General features: G+C 43.0%; 1 protein-coding gene across 1 annotated transcript in view; it reads right to left on the bottom strand.

The window, feature by feature from the left end:
- The window catches only part of gpc3 (glypican 3), a 329459-nt gene that overhangs the window by 294525 nt on the left and 22436 nt on the right, over nucleotides 1-12498 (bottom strand). The window lies entirely within an intron of this gene.

Here is a 12498-nt window from a genome sequence, read left to right as displayed (position 1 = left end):
GAGTGGTGAAAGAGGAGGGTCAGACAAATCACGTTCACAGGAACATCCTGCCTGTGTGAATACACAAAGACATGACAAATGGTAGGTTGATACGCTAACAGCTTTCATCATGACCACTGCTTCTGAAGGTTGTTTAGAAATAGAAGTCATAATTGGATTTGCAGGGTTCTTTTGAAAGGTGGAAATGTAAGTCATTGAAAGAGAAATTGAAGTAACAATTATGTTTTTGTCAGACACTGTACACGTATGCCCGGATCAAAGAAGAATTGCCCCAAATAAATGATTTTAAGGTGAAAAAGTAAATAAAGATTATGGTCTGACTTGTATCAAGGCTACCCTCAAACACAACCTTTGACCTTGTTGTATAGTTTACCTTCAACTACATCAAAGATACAAAGAAATATAAAATGAAAATATGTGTGGGATGCTCTGATAAACACTGTGAATCCAGAACTCACCTCCCACTGGGCAAAAACTGGTTGAATAACTGAAAAAAAAATATGTGATGACATTGAATCAATGTGGAAAAGTAATCAACATAAGGGAATTTCGTATTTTTTTCAGCTAACTTTGAACTGAAATCCAATGACATGGTGATATACCCTGAAATAAGATGGTTTTGGTGAACTGAAAAAACGATCAGGTTTGCTATAGTGGTACATCAAATGGGATGTTGAGGTTTCTTCAGTTCAGAGGCCAGTTCTAGCCTAAAAGACAAAACAGGCCATGCTGACTAACGGTTCAAACCAGCGGGTGGCGGTTCTATCTTCACTGACCACAGAACTTCGGCCTTCAATTTTTTTTCCTTTAATGACAATTGTACATGTTGAATAACCCTCGTCGACACCCAGCAGGTGATCTACTGCACACTGTCCACGTTCGTTACGGTGGATCTTGTCCTTAACGGTATCAAGAGCCTCTATCATCAAATCAAATCAAATTTGATTTGTCACATGCGCCAAATACAACAGGTGTAGACCTTACCGTGAAATGCTCACTTACAAACCCTTAACCAAACATGCAGTTTTAAGAAAATAGAGTTTGGCTGATATGCTGTATGTACTAAAATGTGAATAACATTTAAATGTTAATATTATATTCAACTTCAAAAGTAGTAGAGAGGCCACTCTGTAAATGGTATGTACTTATATTGTTAAAAACAATATGTCCAAAAATAAAACTGGGCGGTTACCTTCGGTCGCGCAGCCTCAGCAACATTGTAATGCACTACAGGTAGTGTATAGTAATGTGGAGCAGAAATGTGCAGACCTGACGAACAAGTAGGCATGGCACACATTCACAATCACAATCACAATCACATTCACAATCACATTCACAATCACATTCACAATATCATTCACAATCACATTCACAATCACATTCACAATCACATTCACAATCATAATCACATTCACAATCACAATCATATTCAGAATCATATTCACAATCACATTCACAATCACATTCACAATCACATTCACAATCACATTCACATTCACAATCACAATCACATTCACAATCACATTCACAATCACATTCACAATCGCATTCACAATCACAATCATAATCACATTCACATTCACATTCACATTCACATTCACATTCACAATCACATTCACAATCACAATCACATTCACAATCATATTCACAATCACATTCACAATCACATTCACAATCACATTCACAGTCACATTCACAATCACATTCACATTCACAATCACATTCACATTCACAATCACATTCACAATCACATTCACAATCACATTCACATTCACAATCATAATCACATTCACAATCACAATCATATTCAGAATCATATTCACAATCACATTCACAATCACATTCACAATCACATTCACAATCACATTCACATTCACAATCACAATCACATTCACAATCACAATCACATTCACAATCACAATCATAATCATAATCACATTCACATTCACATTCACATTCACATTCACAATCACATTCACATTCACAATCACAATCACCTTCACAATCACATTCACAATCATAATCACATTCACAATCATATTCACAATCACATTCACATTCACATTCACAATCACATCATTCACAATCACATTCACAGTCACATTCACAATCATAATCACATTCACAATCACAATCGCAATCACAATCGCAATCACAATCACATTCACAATCACAATCGCAATCACATTCACATTCACAATCACAATCACATTCACAATCACAATCACAATCACATTCACAATCACATTCACAATCACATTCACAATATCATTCACAATCACATTCACAATCACATTCACAATCACATTCACAATCATAATCACATTCACAATCACAATCATATTCAGAATCATATTCACAATCACATTCACAATCACATTCACAATCACATTCACAATCACATTCACATTCACAATCACAATCACATTCACAATCACATTCACAATCACATTCACAATCGCATTCACAATCACAATCATAATCACATTCACATTCACATTCACATTCACATTCACATTCACAATCACATTCACAATCACAATCACATTCACAATCATATTCACAATCACATTCACAATCACATTCACAATCACATTCACAGTCACATTCACAATCACATTCACATTCACAATCACATTCACATTCACAATCACATTCACAATCACATTCACAATCACATTCACATTCACAATCATAATCACATTCACAATCACAATCATATTCAGAATCATATTCACAATCACATTCACAATCACATTCACAATCACATTCACAATCACATTCACATTCACAATCACAATCACATTCACAATCACAATCACATTCACAATCACAATAATAATCATAATCACATTCACATTCACATTCACATTCACATTCACAATCACATTCACATTCACAATCACAATCACATTCACAATCACATTCACAATCATAATCACATTCACAATCATATTCACAATCACATTCACATTCACATTCACAATCACATCATTCACAATCACATTCACAGTCACATTCACAATCATAATCACATTCACAATCACAATCGCAATCACAATCGCAATCACAATCACATTCACAATCACAATCGCAATCACATTCACATTCACAATCACATTCACAATCATAATCGTATTCAGAATCACATTCACAATCACATTCACAATTACATTCACAATCACATTCACAATCACAATCACAATCACAATCATAATCACATTCACAATCACATTCACAATCATAATCACATTCACATTCACAATCGCATTCACAATCATAATCGCAATCACAATCACAATCACAATCACATTCACAATCACATTCACAATCACATTCGCAATCATATTCACAAGCATAATCACATTCACAATCACAATCATATTCACAATCACATTCACAATCACAATCACAATCATATTCACAATCACATTCACAATCTCATTCACAATCATAATCACATTCACAATCACATTCACATTCACAATCATAATCACATTCACAATCACAATCACAATCGTATTCACAATCACAATCACATTCACAATCACATTCACAATCACATTCGCAATCACATTCACAATCACATTGACAATCACAATCACAGTCACAATCATATTGACAATCACAATCACAATCACGTTCAAATCAAATCACATCAAATTGTATTTGCCACATGTGCCGAATACAACAGGTGTAGACCTTACAGTGAAATGCTTACTTACAAGCCCTTAACCAACAATGCAGTTTTAAGAAAGAATACCAAAACAAATAAAAAGAGCAGCAGTAAAATAACAATAGTTTTCACAATCACATTCACATTCACAATCACATTCAGAATCACATTCACATTCACAATCACATTCACAATCACATTCACAATCACATTCAGAATCACATTCACATTCACATTCACAATCACATTCACAATCACATTCAGAATCACATTCACATTCACAATCACAGTCACAATCATATTGACAATCACAATCACAATCACGTTCAAATCAAATCACATCAAATTGTATTTGCCACATGTGCCGAATACAACAGGTGTAGACCTTACAGTGAAATGCTTACTTACAAGCCCTTAACCAACAATGCAGTTTTAAGAAAGAATACCAAAACAAATAAAAAGAGCAGCAGTAAAATAACAATAGTTTTCACAATCACGTTCACATTCACATTCACAATCACATTCAGAATCACATTCACATTCACAATCACATTCAGAATCACATTCACAATCACATTCAGAATCACATTCACATTCACATTCACAATCACATTCAGAATCACATTCACATTCAGAATCACATTCACAATCACATTCAGAACCACGCAAAACAGTTCAGACAGAAAAGAGGTCTATAGGAGGGTTCAATGCCTTCATGCAAGACATCACTTTTCCAAGACTGTTTCCAAGAGTGATGTTTAAATACAAAGGGGGAACTCTACAGACACACACTGCTATCTCTCTCCCTTTCCCCCCTCTCTCCTCTCCCTCTGCCTCTCATTCTTCCCCCTCCATCTCCCTCACTCAATGTGTCTGCCCCCCCCCCACCCCCTTCTCACTTCCCTGGAAAACCGAATAGTAATCTGCAGAGGGTGAGGTTCTTGTTTAACAGATCTACCTGAGAGAACTACCCGACATTGGCTGATTGATAACACAGTAAACAAACATCAGGAGTCCCTAAACTCCATCCAGCATGTGCTTACTGGAAGGGGAGGAAGAGGGGGAGAAAGAAGGAGAGATGGAACGAGAGAGAAAGAAGGGAAAGGAGGAGAAAGAGGGGAGAGAAGGCGGAGGGAAGAGTGAGATGGATGTAGCAGTAGAGAGTGAATTAGTTAGGCATAAGGTTGAGACAGGGTTGGTAGAACTGTGGTTGAGGCAGGGTTGGTAGAACTGTGGTTGAGGCAGGGTTGGTAGAACTGTGGTTGAGGCAGGGTTGGTAGAACTGTGGTTGAGGCAGGGTTGGTAGAACTGTGGTTGAGGGAGGGTTGGTAGAACTGTGGTTGAGGGAGGGTTGGTAGAACTGTGGTTGAGGCAGGGTTGGTAGAACTGTGGTTGAGGCAGTGTTGGTAGAGCTGTGGTTGAGGCAGGGTTGGTAGAACTGTGGTTGAGGCAGGGTTGGTAGAACTGTGGTTGAGGCAGGGTTGGTAGAACTGTGGTTGAGACAGGGTTGGTAGAACTGTGGTTGAGACAGGGTTGGTAGAGCTGTGGTTGAGGCAGGGTTGGTAGAACTGTGGTTGAGGCAGGGTTGGTAGAGCTGTGGTTGAGGCAGGGTTGGTAGAGCTGTGGTTGAGGCAGGGTTGGTAGAACTGTGGTTGAGGCAGCGTTGGTAGAACTGTGGTTGAGACAGGGTTGGTAGAACTGTGGTTGAGGCAGGGTTGGTAGAACTGTGGTTGAGACAGGGTTGGTAGAACTGTGGTTGAGACAGGGTTGGTAGAACTGTGGTTGAGGCAGGGTTGGTAGAACTGTGGTTGAGACAGGGTTGGTAGAACTGTGGTTGAGACAGGGTTGGTAGAACTGGGGTTGAGGCAGGGTTGGTAGAACTGTGATTGAGACAGGGTTGGTAGAACTGTGGTTGAGGCAGGGTTGGTAGAACTGTGGTTGAGACAGGGTTGGTAGAACTGTGGTTGAGACAGGGTTGGTAGAACTGTGGTTGAGGCAGGGTTGGTAGAACTGTGGTTGAGACAGGGTTGGTAGAACTGTGGTTGTGGCAGGGTTGGTAGAACTGTGGTTGAGACAGGGTTGGTAGAACTGTGGTTGAGACAGGGTTGGTAGAACTGTGGTTGAGGCAGGGTTGGTAGAACTGTGGTTGAGACAGGGTTGGTAGAACTGTGATTGAGACAGGGTTGGTAAAACTATGGTTGAGACAGGGTTGGTAGAACTGTGGTTGAGACAGGGTTGGTAGAACTGTGGTTGAGACAGGGTTGGTAGATCTGTGGTTGAGACAGGGTTGGTAGAACTGTGGTTGAGACAGGGTTGGTAGAACTGTGGTTGAGGCAGCGTTGGTAGAACTGTGGTTGAGACAGGGTTGGTAGAACTGTGGTTGAGGCAGGGTTGGTAGAACTGTGGTTGAGACAGGGTTGGTAGAACTGTGGTTGAGACAGGGTTGGTAGAACTGTGGTTGAGGCAGGGTTGGTAGAACTGTGGTTGAGACAGGGTTGGTAGAACTGTGGTTGAGACAGGGTTGGTAGAACTGTGGTTGAGGCAGGGTTGGTAGAACTGTGGTTGAGACAGGGTTGGTAGAACTGTGGTTGAGACAGGGTTGGTAGAACTGTGGTTGAGGCAGGGTTGGTAGAACTGTGGTTGAGACAGGGTTGGTAGAACTGTGGTTGAGACAGTGTTGGTAGAACTGTGGTTGAGGCAGGGTTGGTAGAACTGTGGTTGAGACAGGGTTGGTAGAACTGTGGTTGAGGCAGGGTTGGTAGAACTGTGGTTGAGACAGGGTTGGTAGAACTGTGGTTGAGACAGGGTTGGTAGAACTGTGGTTGAGGCAGGGTTGGTAGAACTGTGGTTGAGACAGGGTTGGTAGAACTGTGATTGAGACAGGGTTGGTAAAACTATGGTTGAGACAGGGTTGGTAGAACTGTGGTTGAGACAGGGTTGGTAGAACTGTGGTTGAGACAGGGTTGGTAGATCTGTGGTTGAGACAGGGTTGGTAGAACTGTGGTTGAGACAGGGTTGGTAGAACTGTGGTTGAGGCAGGGTTGGTAGAACTGTGGTTGAGACAGGGTTGGTAGAACTGTGGTTGAGACAGGGTTGGTAGAACTGTGGTTGAGACAGGGTTGGTAGAACTGTGGTTGAGGCAGGGTTGGTAGAACTGTGGTTGAGACAGGGTTGAGTAGAACTGTGGTTGAGACAGGGTTGGTAGAACTGTGGTTGAGACAGGGTTGGTAGAACTGTGGTTGAGACAGGGTTGGTAGAACTGTGGTTGAGGCAGAGTTGGTAGAACTGTGGTTGAGACAGGGTTGGTAGAACTGTGGTTGAGACAGGGTTGTTAGAACTGTGGTTGAAACAGGGTTGATAGAACTGTGGTTGAGGCAGGGTTGGTAGAACTGTGGTTGAGGGAGGGTTGGTAGAACTGTGGTTGAGGCAGGGTTGGTAGAGCTATGGTTGAGGCAGGGTTGGTAGAACTGTGGTTGAGACAGGGTTGGTAGAACTGTGGTTGAGACAGGGTTGGTAGAACTGTGGTTGAGGCAAGGTTGGTAGAGCTGTGGTTGAGGCAGGGTTGGTAGAACTGTGGTTGAGGCAGGGTTGGTAGAACTGTGGTTGAGGCAGGGTTGGTAGAACTGTGGTTGAGACAGGGTTGGTAGAACTGTGGTTGAGGCAGGGTTGGTAGAGCTGTGGTTGAGACAGGGTTGGTAGAACTGTGGTTGAGGCAGGGTTGGTAGAACTGTGGTTGAGGCAGGGTTGGTAGAACTGTGGTTGAGACAGGGTTGGTAGAACTGTGGTTGAGGCAGGGTTGGTAGAGCTGTGGTTGAGACAGGGTTGGTAGAACTGTGGTTGAGGCAGGGTTGGTAGAACTGTGGTTGAGGCAGGGTTGGTAGAACTGTGGTTGAGGCAGGGTTGGTAGAGCTGTGGTTGAGGCAGGGTTGGTAGAACTGTGGTTGAGGCAGGGTTGGTAGAATTGTGGTTGAGACAGGGTAGGTAAAACTGTGGTTGAGGCAGGGTTGGTAGAACTGTGGTTGAAGAAGGGTTGGTAGAACTGTGGTTGAGGCAGGGCGTACTAGCAGATAGAAGGTTGAAGGTTTTTTACTCTGAGAAATTACACAAAATCAATTCAGAACATAATGTAAGGTAAAGGGGTTGATACCACAATCCATACAAAAAGGTAATTGTTGCACGGTATAACAAAAAGCCTTTTCTCCTCGATCTGTTTCAACAATAGATCTTCGGGGCTCAAATCGATATTGGATATAGCCCAGGCAGAATTGAAAAGACAAAACACACTAAGGTAACATGGAAAGGAGCTAGAATGGCCAGTAAAGCGAAGGAGACAGGCACTTTATAATAAATAATCGTACTGAAAAAAAGACACCAATGATCTTTATTGCAAACATACGTACTGTAGCTAGCTAACTCACAGGTGGGTCCAGGGCCACATCAGACTGAAAGATATAACGACTCTCCTCCCATATATCGGTCAACCAGAACCTTCAGTATGCACACTGACTGGCCTAATATCTTAAATCAATAGCTTCAAAGGAGTCCTGACAGATAAAATCAAGTTAATTTCAGACTGCAGGGGCAAAATTATTAAGCTGTCAATACCACCCTGGGAGAGGTACACGCGTGTGGAGGGGAGTGAGAGAGAGTAGAGGATTTAGCAATTATCTTCAGCAAAACAGACAGTTTCGTCTGCCATTTTGCAGATGATAAATGTATTTCATTACAGAAGTTCAGAGCAGTGGGGAATAAGTCAAGGGAGTCTGCAGGGAAAATGAAAACAAAAAAATGCCACATTTTAAATAAAGCCTTTCTGACTAGACAGACCGCTTGGGACCAACATCCTCTTCTCCTTTACTGTAGTCCTCCTTCTCTCCTCCTCCTCCTCCTCCTCCTCTCCTCCTCTTTCTCCTCCTCTCCTCCTCCTCTCCCTCTCCCCATCCTCCTCCTCCTCCTCCTCCTCCTCCTCTCCTCCTCTTCCTTATGCTCTCTCTCATTGTCATCACACACTGTTCTGCTCTGAGCGTGTTTCGCTCCATCTTTTACACCTCTGCCAAAAGCTCCACCTCTTTTCAGGTCATAGACTGTTTCAGGCCATATACAGAATGTTTTCAGGCCATACAGACAGAATGTTTTCAGGTCATAGACAGAATGTTTTCAGGCCATAGACAGAATGTTTTCAGGCCATATAGACAGAATGTTTTCAGGCCATAGACAGAATGTTTTCAGGCCATATACAGAATGTTTTCAGGCCATATAGACAGAATGTTTTCAGGCCATATAGACAGAATGTTTTCAGGCCATAGACAGAATGTTTTCAGGCCATAGACATAATGTTTTCAGGCCATAGGCAGAATGTTTTCAGGCCATAGACAGAATGTTTTCAGGCCATAGACAGAATGTTTTCAGGCCATATAGACAGATTGTTTTCAGGCCATAGACAGAATGTTTTCAGGCCATACAGATAGACTGTTTTCAGGCCATACAGACAGACTGTTTTCAGGCCATACAGACAGACTGTTTTCAGGCCATATACAGAATGTTTTCAGGCCATACAGACAGACTGTTTTCAGGTCATAGTGTCACGCCCTGGCTCTGGGGACTCTAGTATGTTGAGCCAGGGTGTGAGTTTTCATTTGTTTTTCGTTCTAGTTTTGTAGTTCTATGTTGGCCAGTGTGGTTCTCAATCAGAGGCAACGTGTATCAGCTGTTGCTTGTTGTCTCTGATTGGGAACCATACTTAAGCAGCCAGTTTTCCCACAGAGTTTGGACGTCACGTATCGATTTGTTGTTTTGTTCGTGTAATCATTATTTAATAAATATGTTCACCTTCCACGCTGCGCCTTGGTCCTCTGTATCCGACGATCGTGACACATAGACTGTTTTCAGGCCATAGACAGACTGTTTTCAGGTCATAGACTGTTTTCAGGCCATAGACAGATTGTTTTCAGGCCATATAGACATAATGTTTTCAGGCCATAGACAGAATGTTTTCAGGCCATAGACAGAATGTTTTCAGGCCATATAGACAGAATGTTTTCAGGCCATAGACAGAATGTTTTCAGGCCATAGACTGTTTTCAGGCCATAGACATAATGTTTTCAGGCCATATAGACAGAATGTTTTCAGGCCATAGACAATGTTTTCAGGCCATATAGACAGAATGTTTTCAGGCCATAGACAGACTGTTTTCAGGTCATAGACTGTTTTCAGGCCATATACAGAATGTTTTCAGGCCATACAGACAGACTGTTTTCAGGTCATACAGACAGACTGTTTTCAGGCCATACAGACAGACTGTTTTCAGGCCATACAGACAGACTGTTTTCAGGTCATAGACTGTTTTCAGGCCATATACAGAATGTTTTCAGGCCATACAGACAGACTGTTTTCAGGTCATAGACTGTTTTCAGGCCATAGACAGACTGTTTTCAGGTCATAGACTGTTTTCAGGCCATAGACAAATTGTTTTCAGGTCATAGACTGTTTTCAGGCCATAGACAGATTGTTTTCAGGCCATATAGACATAATGTTTTCAGGCCATACAGACAGAATGTTTTCAGGCCATACAGACAGAATGTTTTCAGGCCATAGACATAATGTTTTCAGGCCATACAGACATAATGTTTTCAGGCCATAGACAGATTGTTTTCAGGCCATACAGACAGAATGTTTTCAGGCCATAGACAGAATTTTTTCAGGCCATATAGACATAATCTTTTCAGGCCATAGACTGTTTTCAGGCCATAGACAGAATGTTTTCAGGCCATATAGACAGAATGTTTTCAGGCCATATAGACAGAATGTTCTCAGGCCATATAGACAGAATGTTTTCAGGCCATAGACAGAATGTTTTCAGGCCATAGACAGAATGTTTTCAGGCCATAGACAGAATGCTTTCAGGCCATAGTCTGTTTTCAGGCCATATAGACAGAATGTTTTCAGGCCATAGACAGAATGTTTTCAGGCCATATAGACAGAATGTTTTCAGGCCATAGACAGAATGCTTTCAGGCCATAGTCTGTTTTCAGGCCATACAGACATAATGTTTTCAGGCCATAGACAGATTGTTTTCAGGCCATACAGACAGACTGTTTTCAGGCCATAGACAGAATGTTTTCAGGCCATATAGACAGAATGTTTTCAGGCCATATAGACAGAATGTTCTCAGGCCATATAGACAGAATGTTTTCAGGCCATAGACAGAATGTTTTCAGGCCATAGACAGAATGTTTTCAGGCCATATAGACAGAATGTTTTCAGGCCATAGACAGAATGCTTTCAGCCATAGTCTGTTTTCAGGCCATATAGACAGAATGTTTTCAGGCCATAGACAGAATGTTTTCAGGCCATATAGACAGATTGTTTTCAGGCCATACAGATAGTATAAAGCCCTCCTATTATAGTTTTGTTCCTTGTGTATAGTCACTTAATTAAGGAGAAATATGTCACATATGACAGATGTAGATTAGGCACATTTTACATGATAATTCCCTCCAACTTCCAGTTAAATGCAAGATGACACCCTCATCATATTACTCCTCTCAATCAATATTCTGCAGTTGTAGTTCAAATATTCTACAAGCTAACAACGTTATTTCATCTGTTGTAGTTCCTCAATGTGTTTCCACCATGCATCACAGTTTTAATTCAATGATTCCCCTCCCGTCCCATTATCCTCCTGTCCCATTGTCTCCTCCCTGCAGGTCCCCGGGCCTGTGACTGTCCTCCCGTCCCATTGTCTCCTCCCTGAAGGTCCCCTGGCATGTGACTGTCCTCCCGTCCCATTGTCTCCTCCCTGCAGGTCCCCGGGCCTGTGACTGTCCTCCCGTCCCATTGTCTCCTCCCTGAAGGTCCCCTGGCCTGTGACTGTCCTCCCGTCCCATTGTCTCCTCCCTGCAGGTCCCCCGGGCCTGTGACTGTCCTCCCGTCCCATTGTCTCCTCCCTGCAGGTCCCCGGGCCTGTGACTGTCCTCCCGTCCCATTGTCTCCTCCCTGCAGGTCCCCGGGCCTGTGACTGTCCTCCCGTCCCATTGTCTCCTCCCTGAAGGTCCCCTGGCCTGTGACTCTCCTCCCGTCCCATTGTCTCCTCCCTGCAGGTCCCCGGGCCTATGAATGTCCTCCCATCCCATTGTCTCCTCCCTGAAGGTCCCCTGGCCTGTGACTCTCCTCCCGTCCCATTGTCTCCTCCCTGCAGGTCCCCGGGCCTATGAATGTCCTCCCGTCCCATTGTCTCCTCCCTGCAGGTCCCCTGTGTGTCTGAGGCTGAGAACAAGAGTGAACAAGACAGCTCCTGTAGGGCCACAGTGAGGGCTGTGTACACAGCACAGTCCCACACTTCATCTTTAACAAGCTCCCAGGGCCAGGCTCCATACAGGCCGGGGGACTGGGACCACACAGAACACAACCACCATGTTCCTCTGTTTCTCTGCTTCTTTGCCAATTAGACAGCTATCAGTATGCAAGTTTAATGGAGACCAAGGGGAGGGAGAGAGGGGGGATGGGGGTAGGGAGAGGGAGGGAGAGAGAGACACAGAGAGAGATGGAGAGAGAGAGAGAGAGAGAGAGAGAGAGAGAGAGAGAGAGAGAGAGAGAGAGAGAGAGAGAGAGGGGAAGAGGAAGAGGAAGAGAGTGAGGAAGAGAGATACACAGAGAAAAAGAGAGAGAGAGAGAGAGAGAGGGGGGGAGAGAGACAGAGACAGAGAGAGACAGAGAGAGAGAGAGAGAGAGAGAGAGAGAGCGAGAGAGAGAGAGAGAGGTAAAGGACTGTGTTGTTAAGATTTAGATGTTAAAAATAAACGCAACATGCAACAATTTCAAAG

The sequence above is a fragment of the Coregonus clupeaformis genome, chromosome 2 (genome assembly GCF_020615455.1).
Source record: "Coregonus clupeaformis isolate EN_2021a chromosome 2, ASM2061545v1, whole genome shotgun sequence".
Classification (NCBI taxonomy): Eukaryota; Metazoa; Chordata; class Actinopteri; order Salmoniformes; family Salmonidae; genus Coregonus; species Coregonus clupeaformis.
The sequence above is the reverse complement of the archived record's forward strand: the minus strand, read 5'-3'. Positions and strand labels throughout refer to the sequence as shown.